Source organism: Pipistrellus kuhlii, unplaced genomic scaffold (genome assembly GCF_014108245.1).
Source record: "Pipistrellus kuhlii isolate mPipKuh1 unplaced genomic scaffold, mPipKuh1.p scaffold_m20_p_12, whole genome shotgun sequence".
Classification (NCBI taxonomy): Eukaryota; Metazoa; Chordata; class Mammalia; order Chiroptera; family Vespertilionidae; genus Pipistrellus; species Pipistrellus kuhlii.
In genome coordinates, this window is record NW_023425427.1 from 47,856,950 (window position 1) to 47,869,871 (window position 12,922).

Here is a 12,922-nt window from a genome sequence, read left to right on the forward strand (position 1 = left end):
ACCTCCACCAGGACGCTTTTCCTGGGGCCCACCCGCGGGCAGATTGGATTTCGCTCTCTTTTGCACGGCCTGGGCGCCCTTCGCCTCTCCAGCCGGCTCCCTGGATGGAGGAGGGCGCGGAGGGAAAGGCAGAGAGCCTTTTTTTTTCCCCAGCCAAGCTGTTTTTTACTGTACTGTGAGTGTGGATTCCCAGTCAGTCCTACAAAGCAGAGAGATCTGTGCTTTCCTAATCCTTACCATTTGGGTTTAAATTCCTCGAAACCAGAGGCTGTAAGTTTTAGCTCATCTCTGGAAGTTTTCAAGGAAATGCTGAGTGGTACATGGCAGGACGATCGCACCAGACGACCTGGCAGGGAATCCTGGCTGTCCCGCTAATCTATAGCCCCCTGAGAGCCCAGCGTGGCTTCTGGCACCTAGGTGGCAGAGGGGGTAGGGGGTGGGGGTGGGATGTTCTGTGCTTGCATGTAATTAGCTATTGACAAAGGTCAGTCTAATTCTCATAAAGAAAATTTCCCCCAGGTAGGTGGTGGTTCGGGAGGCAAGGTTGATGGGGGTACTTTTATTGAGGGTGGAATATATCCATGTGAAAGTTATTTATTCAATAAAAATGAAAAATCTCCATCAGATGTTCCCAATCAGTTGGTAATTATAAAGCTTTCTTTCCTTAGTCAAATACAGTTGATGTGTTGCACAAATTAATTTGCACAAGCACTTGGCTCAAGGAATGTATGAAAGTTTCAAGTGTAAAATTTTCTGTATATAGTTGAATAAAACATGCTTAGAAATAAAGTAAAAAAAATTGTCATTTTCTACATGTTTTGAATTGAGAGGTAGGAAGTGTTTAATGGTTAATGGTATTAAGTAAGCAACCAGGAAGCAAAGAAACTCATCCCACTTCAGCTTAAAACAGGTTGAATTCATGAACTTGCCAACACTTGTTCTTTGGTAATGTATTGATGATAGCCATTCTGAGTGGTGTGAGTTGATAACTCATACCCTGTTTCCCCGAAAATAAGACAGTGTCTTATATTAATTTTTGCTCCCAAAGATGCACTAGGTCTTATTTTCAGGGGATGTCTTATTTTTCCATGAAGAAGAATACGATACACATTTATTGTTAAATGAAAATAAAGGAAATTTATTACCTGTATACAGTACGGTAGTACAGTAGTTGTCAACACAAACCAGACAAACTGAATCCTACAGTATCAAGAAATTACTCACTTATTCAATGACAATCATGTCATCATCTTTTGGAACATCATCATAACAATCCAATTCCTGAATTTCCTGGTGAATTTCTTGTGACTCCATTTCTTTCAGAATCAGCGAACCAAATCTCTCACGTTTAGCCATAGCATTCTGAGACAGAGCCTGGGGGGCCTTATTTTCAGGGGGGATGCCTTATATTTCACTCAGAAGGAAACCTGTAAGTAGGTCTTATTTTCGGAGGATGTCTTGTTTTCGGGGAAACATGGTAGTGGTTTTAATTTGCATTTCTTTGATGATTAGTGATATTGAGCATCTTTTCATATATCTATTGGCCATCTGTATGTCCTCTTTGGAGAAGTGTCAATTCAGGTCATTTTCCCATTTTTTAAATTAAATTGTTTAGGGCTTTTTGTTGTTGTTGTTGTTGAGTTGAGTTGAGTTGAGTTGTATAAGTTATTTATAAATTTTGGGTATTAGGTGCCCGGCTAGCTCAGTCGGTATAGCATGAGACTCTTAAATTTTGGGTATTGATTCCTTATCAGATATATATTAATTGGTGAATATGTTCTCCCATTCAGTGGGTTGTCTTTTCATTTTGTTGATGGTTTCTTTAGCTATGCAAAAACTTTTTAGTTTATTTTTTCTTTTGTTTCCTTTGCCTGAGGAAATATATTGGAAAAATTTTTGCTACAAGAAATATTTGAGATTTTACTGCCTATATTTTTTTCTTCTAGGATTTTTACAATTTCAAGTCTTACATTTAAGGCTCTAATTCATTTTGAGTTTAGTTTTGTGTATGGTGGAAGAAGGTTGTCTAGTTTCATTTTTTTTTTTTTTTGCATGTATCTGTTTAGTTTTCCCAACACGATTTATTGAATAGACTATCTTTACCCCAGTGCACATTCTTGCTTTCTTTGTGAAATATTAATTGACCATAAAGGTGTGGGTTTATTTCTGGGCTCTCTATTCTGTTTCATTTATCTACATATATGTTTGTTTTTATGCTAGTTCCCTGTTGTTTTTACTACTTTGGCCTTGTAGTATAGTTTTATATCAGATAGCGGGGTTCCTCTAACTTTGTTCTTTTTTCACAAGATGGCTGTGACTATTTGGGATCTTTTGTGGTTCCATATAATTTTTTCTAACATTTGTTCTAAGTCTGTAAAATATGACACTGGTATCTTGATAGGAATTGTATTAAATCTACATCTTGCTTTGGGTAGTATGGACATTTTAATGATGTTAATTCTTCCCATTTATGAACATGATATATGCTTCCACTTATATTTTCTTCAATTTCTGCAGCTATTGATATGATCATGTGCTTTTTAGCCTTCATTTTATTTATGTAGTGTATAACATTTATTGATTTGCAGATAGTGTACCAACCTTGCATTCCCGGAATAACTCTATTTAACTTATTTCTGCTCTGATTTTTATTATTTCCTTTCTTCTACTCACTTGGGGCTTGGTTTTTATTTTATTTATTTATTTTTTATTCCTTTTCTGGTTACCTTAACTGTAAAGTTAGGTGGTTTAGTTGAGATTTTTTGTATTTCTTGAGATAGGCATGTAATTGCCCTCTTAGGACTGCTTTCACTGTGTCCCATGTATTTTGGGTTGTTGTGTTCTCATTTTCACTTGTTTCAGGGTAGTTTTTGAATTCTTCCTTGATTGCATTGTTAACCCATTCATTGTTTATTAACATGTTATTGAGCATCCATGTCTTTCTGTGTTTTTCAATTTTCTTCTTGTGATTGATTTCTAGTTTCATACCATAATGGACATAGAAGATATTTGATATGATTTCAGTCGTCTTGAATTTACTGAGATTTGTTTTGTGTTCTAACATGTGTCTATCCTCGAAAATGTTCCATGTGCATTTGAAAAGAAGGAAGGGAAGGGCAGTAAAAGATTAACCAAAAACTTATATGTATATATGTATAACCCATGGACACAGACAATATAGTGCAGTAAAGGCCTGGGGAGAGGGGGGAAGGGAGGAAGGAGGGGTCAATGAGGGGAAAAGGGGGACATCTGTAATACTGTCAACAAGGACTGCTCCAACCATGAAGACAGAAGAGAAACAGTCCAGAGATGGAAGATGCTGACAACGCCTTGCCATACTAGCAGACAGCAGCTGCGTGTCGCTGAAGGATACCCAGGACCAAACCAGAGACAGTCGGACCTGCATCACCACCGTTTGTCCACCAACCAGATCTGAAATACCATGGCTGACGTGTACACATAAGGAACTGTTTGACATTGAAATTGGGACTCAAAAGAATTGTTGGCCCAGAAAGAAAAAGAAAAAAAAAAAGATTAATTTTTTAAAAAGAATATATATTCTGCTCTTTTGTGATGAAGCTATCAATTGAACCCATCTGATATAGTGTGTCATGGAAGGCCACTGTTTCCTTGAGAATTTTCTGTCTTGAAGGTCTCTTGATGTCAATGGGATGATAAAACCCCCTACAATGACTGTATTACTATTGATCTCCCCCTTTATGTCCATTAAGATTTGCTTTATTTATTTAGGTGTTCCTATGTTGGGTGCATAAGTGTTTACAAGGGTTATATATTCTTGCTGGATTGTTCCCTTGCAGGGATGGGGAATGTCTGGCCCACAGGCTATATAAGGCCTAAGAAATCATTTTGTCTGCCAAGGCCTTAGGGGTGAGTTAATGAAATGTCTGACCAAATATAACAGGCTAATTTTTAAGTTGATAATTTTGTATGGCCCCCAAATGATGTTATAAATATCCAAATGGCCCTCGGCAAAAAACCGATTCCCCGCCCCTACTTTATCATTATGCAGTTTCCTTTGTCTCTTACTATAGCCTTTGTTTTAAAGTCTATTTTGTCAGATATATGTATTGCTATCCCAGCTTTTTTTGATTTCCATTTGCATGAAATTCCTTCACCACTCAGTGTGTCCAAGATTATGTTAGGAGGCCGCTGGGATTCAGGATGGTGGGGCTAGCTGATCTCCTATGGAGGGTAGGTGCTGGTCAGGCTTGGGGGGAGGTAGGAGGAATGACCCTCCACTGCAGAACCACACAATTCTTTCAGTCCTGGATTTTGCCCAGACTTTGGCAGGTGGCTGCACCTGGAGGGTGGGACTAGAGAATCTCCTTTGAGGGGGAATGACCTTGCCCCAGAGCCATACCACTCAGTCACTGATACCTCCTGAGTCTGCCCAGACCTCTAAACCCTGGCCCAAGCAACTGACTTCTAGCAAGGTATGACCTCCATATGGTGGGGTGACAGGGAGTCCAGAGAGTGCAGCTATTGTATTCCCCCAAGCCGATGCCATGAGGAGGGGAGTGTTCCACCCAAGGAATAGCATGATGAGTAGAAAAGAGCCAAAGAGGGGATATTTCACCTCCAATAGTAAATATCCACCCAAGCAAAAAGTATTTTAAACCCATAGAAAGAGAAGTATCTTTTAGATTTTGATTTGAGGCAAATAAGCTATATGCCCCGAGACAAATAGACACGTCACAACAAATCCAGAGTTAATGGAATAGCCATAAATGTCTCACACTGCAAATCACACAGGCTTTTTCAACTCAAACTATCAAAACAGCTTGCCCAGGGTATTTCACATGTAATTATATTCACATTTTGCTCCATAATAACGACAGCATTTTCTGAAATTTGAGAATTTCCTCCTCAATCTTTACATGTAAGGGAAAGATGAACTACTACATTTTCTTTCTATCTGTTCCTAAAAATAAACGAGCCAAATTTTCTCCCAGTATCTAAATAATCTCTAAACATAAAACTTACACAGGTTAATTTGTCGTTTCAGTTGTCATTAAATAATTTCTGTGCCTTAACGCTGTTCTGTGTGACAATTTTTACACATTCTATGACAAGGACTTTCAAAGGAAAGCAGAATAGAATTCTTAGTATTATTTTAAAACACTGAAGTGGTGCAAGAGGCAAGGGAAATAATTTTCTTAGAGGTCTTTGTCAGCCTTTAAAATTCTGATGAGCTTTAATATGAAAGTTATCAGATAATTTCTATTTAAGTGATTCATCTCTCTGATGACACTGACAAGTAATTTTACTTTTTTTTTTTTTAGCGAAAAAAATCTTGCTAAAAAAATAGACATAACTATGCAAAATGTTAGTATCTGTTAAAACTAGATGGTCGGCATATGCATATCTGACATTTTGAAATATTTCATAACTTAAGAATAAAAATGGAAATAAATAAAATGCAATGATGGTAGCTAATTTAGAAATTACTTGTGATTCCCCATTTTTTCCTACACAATCTTTAACATTAGTTATCTTCCATTTGCAGACTGTTTTTGTGGCTGCAATCTCATGCCTGCTACTTTCTGAATAAGAGTTCTAACTATAGAGTCAGGTGTCTGCAGAAAGGAGGAAATGACTATTTCTAAAAGGAACAATACCATACTTTTCAAAGTAAATATCATAGTTATAATAAGAGCAAGCTGAAGCTATTATATGACATTATAGCTTTTATTCCATGCTGAGTTTGGAATGTTATTTTGAATGCTGATATTATTTTCTTTAAATGATTACTGAAAAACAACATTTTATTTTCAATAACTTCCATAAAGTAGAAATAGTGAAATAAATATATTTCTGAAATAAACTGAATATGAAAAAAATGAGCCATATCCAGTTTTGTTCGTTACATAGTTTTTTAGAAGAACATTTACAGGAAGCCATGGGTTTCATTCACCTCAGCAGGAAATGACACATTCTTGGATTGCACAGTAGACATTAGGTATGCATATACTTACTAAGTGCTAATTCAGTTTTCTGTAATTTTTCAACTTTGCCCGTTCAACCTCCATTTTAGGAACTGTCATGCAACTTTTCTGAGTTAAAAATGTAATCAATAACGCCAGCTACTAAAAAAAAAAAAAAAAAAAAAAAAAATCGATGCCGAAACCGGTTTGGCTCAGTGGTAGAGCGTCCATCTGCAGACTGAAAGGTCCCAGGTTCGATTCCGGTCAGGGGCATGTACCTTGGTTGCGGGCACCTCCCCAGTAGGGGGTGTGCAAGAGGCAGCTGGTCGTGTTTCTCTCTCATCGACGTTTCTAGCTCTCTATCCCTCTCCCTTCCTCTCTGTAAGAAATCAATAAAATATATTTTTTAAAAATCGAGTTGTTAACATACAGAATAAATCTACATTTCTGATCAGTGTCCATCTTTGATGCATCCATATTTTGAAGAATTAAACAGTAGCAGCGCTGCCTACATGGGAGAACAGTGGTTCACATAGATCATACCGATGTAGCAACATGGACTTAGCATCAGCTATTAGGTTGTGATAATGTAATTCTCAGTCCTGATTCTATCTCTTGCTCCTCTCTTAAAAGTGAGTGAAAGCAGTATTTTTTTTTAAAAGAATAATTTTGAATTTGCTCTAATTTAAACAGATAAATCACTCATATACATTTCTTGTAATCCCTTCAGAACTTTCAGACACACCAAAATGTTAAGTATCAGAGAAGCAGATAACTACTGAATACAAAACTCACACCATTAGTCATTTTCTAAGGGAAACGATCAATCCACTCTTTCTTACCGAAGACTCTGGTGGTATCTTCTGCTTTGTGTAAGTCTAGACTTGAGAAATCATATCTCCTTTACCATTTTTCATTCTGGACAATCTTCTATTCCCTCCCCCCCCCCCCCCCCCAGGGCCTTCAGAACCATATCAGAGCCTCCTAGTGGGGTTTATGGGTGAGTTTCAGGGGGGTGACAAACCCACTCAATATGAAATATGATTACATACTGCTACTGTTCTAAAAAGAGAGTTCTTAGTGTTTATCACATCCTCAAAGGGTCTGCCCCTAACTGGTTAAGAATCACTGATACTTCTTCTAAATGCTACTTCATTGTGCCATTCCTCTGGTGTCAGGGAGTGTTTTGTTTTGTTTTGATAAATATATCCACATGAAAAAATTGCCTGGTTTAATTTAACCCTCATTCCTTTTGTTTTATTGTCTATAGCATGCTATCAGTTATTTGCACTTATGAAACCATTTCTAAGTGCTAGAAATATTTAAAGATTAACAAACTATCTCAAGATTCTGGAAAGCCTGTCCCTTTGTGTCTCTCCCAGCTGCAACAGGATAGCCACTGAGGAGTTCTAAGTAGCACCCTAAATTCTACCCCCTTTCCATACTTGAAAGGAATGGGACTGATTCGCTCAAGGAACCCATTTATTAGAGAGAGAGAGAAAAGTAGAGAAATGATGGGCTCCCTTTTGAACCATTTTGAATAATGTAATGGTAAGCTATTTCTTTCAGAAAAGGAAAGTGCTAGCACAGCCTGTCCAGAGGATTCTTGTCATCAGGTAAGCACATGAAATTAGAATTATTTTCCAGGGGTACAAAATATGTCTTGGCCACCCCCTCATTCTGGCTTTACAGTGGGTGCAGTATATAGTATATAATGTATTTGGGCTTTGGAATAAAGCACTTCTCCTGTTTTATTCCTCACTCTGCCTTTTAACTTGGATTAAACCCCAATTTTTTTATCCCTTAATCTGTACACCAGGAAAAATATAAAAAATACTGTAACACCTACCTCATATGGTCATTATTATTATTTAATTTTGTAAAAATTAAACAATAATGTATATAAATGGATTGACAGAGTGGAGGGGAGAGAGAGAGAGAGAGAGAGAGAGAGAGAGAGAGAGAGAGAGAGAGAGAGAGAGAGAGAGAGAGAAACAAGACAACTTGCATTTCCTTCCTCCCAGCCCTCCAAAATGGGGCTGCTGCACACCTCATGTGTTAGGTGCCGTATGGAACACATCAAAGACTTTCCAATGACTCTGGGCTGTTGTGGTTAAGGCTGAAAAAGTCAGTAATGTTTGGAACCACATCAAGGGTTCCAGTCCATTCCCACTCCCCGTGCAATGAGTGACTAGTTAATGAGGGCCATGCCAGCATGCATGTTGGACACAAGCAAGAACAAGTTCATAGCCAAGGGAAGCTGGCTCGTTCCTTCAATCCCTGTCCTGAGAGGAGAAGAGAGCTGGGAGCTAAGCAGATGCCCAACTGAGGCCTGAATTGTGAGTGCTGGACCCGCATGAAAGGAAAACAAAAGCAGTTTATCTTCATGGCCACTACTCACCCTTCGTGAAACTGTCTGAAATGAGAGCAGTCTGTCTGGAGGGAGACATGCAGACAGACCCAATGTCCTGGGGGTAGGGCACATTTGTGTTGTTAGCGTATATTTTTAACAGAATATTAAATATTTTAGAAAAGGATGTGTAAGAGGGTCCTTTCCCCCTGCTAGCTAGTTTACAAATCTCTAGTACCCGATGTTCGCATAAGTATAATCTCAGTGTCAAACTCTATCATCAGAGAATCTTTCCCAAAGCCGGTCCTCACCTCCCTTCTTTTCTCTCGGTTGCTTTGTTGCCTGTTCTCCCACAATTAAGACAAAACAACTCATGCTATTTGCATTGCATCGGCTCTGCTAGCCTTTTAGGGCCGAGCCCTGTGCCTTATTTGTCTTTGTTTTGTCAGCCTGGCCCATTTCCAAATACATGGCAGGTCCTCTGTAAATGCAAGAATGAGTACCCTGACATCACAGCAACTGCATTTGTCAAATTTGTCTATTAAAAAAAATGAAGAGAGAGGAGAGGGGGATGGAAGAGGAGAGAAGAGAGGAGATAGGGAGAGAGGGAAAGGGAGAGGGAGAGGGGGGGGAGAGAGAGAGAGAGAGGGAGAGAGGGAGATTGAGAAAGATGGGGTTTATAAAGTTAAAAAAAAATTTTTAAATAGATGACTTCTCAGAGCCTTTAATACTCTAACATGCATTGTATTTCCCAAACACATTTGACTATGGAACCCACTTTCACGGTTTTGAAGTTTTGCAGCACACAGTTTGCAAAATTCAGCCCTAATCCCAACAAAAGCAATTCACACACTCAGCAATGATTCTTTAATGCTTTGTGAATTGCGGTGTGTAATCCCTTTTCAACCTAACACCATAAGGTTTACAGGTACCAGACTCGCAGCGATATTGAACACAGTGGAATCCCCGCACAATGAAACAATTTGCGCCCCGCCCCCTCCTTAGAGTGCATTGTAACAGGATTTCACCTGGGTTGGATCTGAATCTGACTAAGGTCATTTTACCCAGGGTAAGCCAGCCATAAAGGGCAAAAGAAGGAAAACATTTGGCACAATACTTTGACAATGGTGTCAGCGTAGCAAGCAGAGTCATTACAGCTCAGGTTCCAGTCGTGCTCCATACACTTTTCAGAGGGCCCTCACTGGCCATCCTGGGAAGAGAGTTTGAATTAATGGCAGGCACGTGAGAAGGTGATTGTGTGGAACAAATCACTGCAGGTGGGGATCTTCTATAGCACGTTTCCTCCTGCTGCTTCTCCGCCCTCCCTGCCTCTCAGACCTTCCCTCAGTTGTCTTCTCTCCTCTGAGTACACTCCCTGGTGCTCCTCAGAACACTACATTTTCCACCTTCTGTTGTATCAGGGCTGGTAGATATTACCAAATTAACACATTGGATACTGACTTAAAAAAAGATAATATTAGCCCTAGCTGGTTTGGCTCACTGGATAGAGTGTCGGCCTGGGGACTGAAGGGTCCCAGGTTCGATTCCGGTCAAGGGCATGTACCTTGGTTGCGGGCACATCCCCAGTGGGGGGTATGCAGGAGGCAGCTGATCAATGCTTCTCTCATCGATGTTTCTAACTCTCTATCTCTCTCCCTTCCTCTCTGTAAAAAAAAAAAAAAAAAAATCAATAAAAATCTATTAAAAATATATAATAATAAAATACATGACAACTAGTATGGCATGGGCACTGTCCAGCCAGAGCTGAGGGCTGCCAGGACTCTGCAGTGAGCTCCAGAAAGCTCCCCGCTCTGTCAGGACATAACCAATTAATAGCTGAATCAAAGGGCAGGGGGATGTCTGATGTTAAGGGGCAGCGGTATAGGAGGGCACTGGGGGGTGGGGGTGTAGGATAATAGCTGCTTATCACTAGCACAGAACTATATTGATATTTTGCAAACCTGGTCATAGCAGTGCATGCCAGATGCTTGTCATCCTGTAAACGGAAAGGTCTCAGATTTGATTCCTGGTCAAGGCACAGACCTAGTTTGTGGGTTCTGTTCCAGGTTAGAGTGCATACAAGAGGCAACCAGTAGATATTTCTCTCTCACATCTGTGCTTCTCTCTTTCCTTCTCCCTCTCCCTTCCTCTCTCTCTCTCTCTCTCTCTCTCTCTCTCTCTCTCTCTCTCTCTCTCTCTCTCATCAATGAAAATATATCCTCAGATGAGGATTTAAAAAAAAAAGCAGCTCCCCAAAGGATAATCATCCAGGCTGTCACATCAGGTAATACGTTGGCTTCTATTTATTTTTTAAAGATGCCTCCTCACTTTTGGAAGCTTCTTTGCTAAAGACTGTTCATTAGCAGTTTTTATTGAATATTAAATTTATATGACCATGAAAATTGTGGGGAAAAAAGTTGTTTTTTAATATCTTTAATTTAAAAGAAGATAACTACAGAAAAAGATCTCATAATTGTGTATAAAAATAAATTTGTTTGTATCCCGCTTTCTCCAAATTTATGAAAACATGATTATTGCTTATATAAAACATGATCCTGTAAAAATCTGTTTTTATCATCTGTTTTCCCCTTTCTCCATACAGACCACTTTAGACCATTTTTTTATTTTTATTTTTTTAAAATATATTTTATTGATTTTTCACAGAGAGGAAGAGAGAGGGATAGAGAGTTAGAAACGTCAATGAGAGAGAATCATCGACCAGCTGCCTCTTGCACACCCCTTTCTGGAGATGTGCCCGCAACCAAGGTACATGCCCTTGACCGGAATCGAACCCGAGACCTTTCAGTCCGCAGGCCAACGCTCTATCCACTGAGCCAAACTGGTGCTGGCTAGACCATTTTTTAAAAACAGAATGGGAAACTTGACATGAAATAAAATAGGATATAGAGGGAAAAGAAAAAAAATGAAAGCTTTTATGGGAATGGAAAAATATAAAGATAAAAATATGTGTATGTATATATACTCATATAGGTTGTTTAACAGACATAGTTTTCACTCTGGGGCAAAAAGATGGATGTAAGAAGATAAGGGGAGTGAATATTAGCAGCAGCAAGATGTTATTTATAAACAACAGGGGAATAAAATTGTTCTCTGAATCCCAGAATCCATGAGGCTTGAGAAAGAACAACAACAAAAAAGCTACTTGTGAGTTAAATATACAAGTGAAATAGTGATCATTGTAATATGTAAAACTCATCAGTTATGAAAGAAATAAAATTATTTATGCTGACCCTCATTGATCTCTTTTCAAAAGTTAAATGCCATACAGATGTCATTTTGACAACTGAAGATTTTGGTACCATGCATGACCATAAGTGCTTGTTAATGAGCTCTAGTTTAACAGAATTCTGAGTAAATGCACTTTATGAATACTAGATAAGCCAGCTTATATTGTAGTTAAAAAAATAGATGAAAATATATGTTTTTCTTCATACATAAGATGGCTAACTTTTTGAAAACTTAAGAACTTTGGTAGGTGTAGCCTGGAAAACGAGAGTTTCAAACGTGATTTGATTAGATTCATAAATTTAAAGTGCGCTATAATGGAACCTAGAGATATTGGAGGGAGATTTCTAATTTTAAGGCCCCACTGGTGTGGCTCAGTGGTTGAGCATTGACCTGTGAACCAGGTCACGGTTTGATTCTAAGTCAGGGCACATGCCTGGGTTGGGGGCTCATTCCCCAGTGGGGGCATGCAGGAGGCAAGCTGATCAGCCATTCTTTTTTTATCATTAATGTTTCTATCCCTCTCTTCCTCTTCCTTCCTCTCTGAAATCACTATATATATAATAACAACAGGGACACAGGAAAGAGAGGCAAAGCAGGGGCTGAAAGTCTCTCTACTTTTTATTTTCTTATATTTAAGCTCTCCAAGTTGATATATGCTAATCTGATTGTGTATAAATGCCCAGCATGCTTCCCAAAGAATTTAAGGTGAAAACTGGACATATTGATTAGATTAGATGCATTTTCTAAAGCAACTATTTCCTGTCTTGGCTTATAGTCAAAAGTTGTGAAGAGAAAGGATGAGAGCCTTTGAAATGAAATCTGCCTAACCAAATTAGTTCTCAATTTCTCACTTCAAGGGCACCTGAGCAATGATAAGTGGAAAGTAATTATTGCTACATAATGAGTATTAGTGATGTTTTGTGTTTTAAAAAAAATATTGGAATTAATGTTAAAGCTTTGCTCAAACTAGATTAAATCACTGACTTAATATTAGTTAACTAAGTCTTAATACATTCTGTACTTGTTAAGTGTTGTGTTTTTGGCATTTAGGAAAAGTATAGCTTGATAAAGTAGTATGACATCATTCTTTTTCTCTACTGGTATACAGGAAACTTATGGTTTTCTAACCTACATGCCTTCTCAGAAATATGTTTTTATATTCTTATACACTTGGCCTTGTCAGCAATTTAAAATAAAATCTATTAAGACACATTTACAATGCAAGTTCAATGTTAAAGAGCCATAATCCTATAATAATGAAAATTGGAGAGGGAATTGGCCCAGACAGGCTAACACCAGACACTTACCAAATGAGATTTCTCTGTATAGAGAATATCATTCACCTCTACTTTTTCATTTATTTAAATCTTCTAGAAAT

The 12,922-nt window shown here is 38.4% G+C and overlaps 1 protein-coding gene across 1 annotated transcript in view; it reads right to left on the reverse strand.

Annotated features, from left to right (window-relative positions):
- The window catches only part of LOC123652175 (translation initiation factor IF-2-like), a 163,307-nt gene that overhangs the window by 25,569 nt on the left and 124,816 nt on the right, over window positions 1-12,922 (reverse strand). The gene's annotated exons all lie outside the window — the stretch shown is intronic.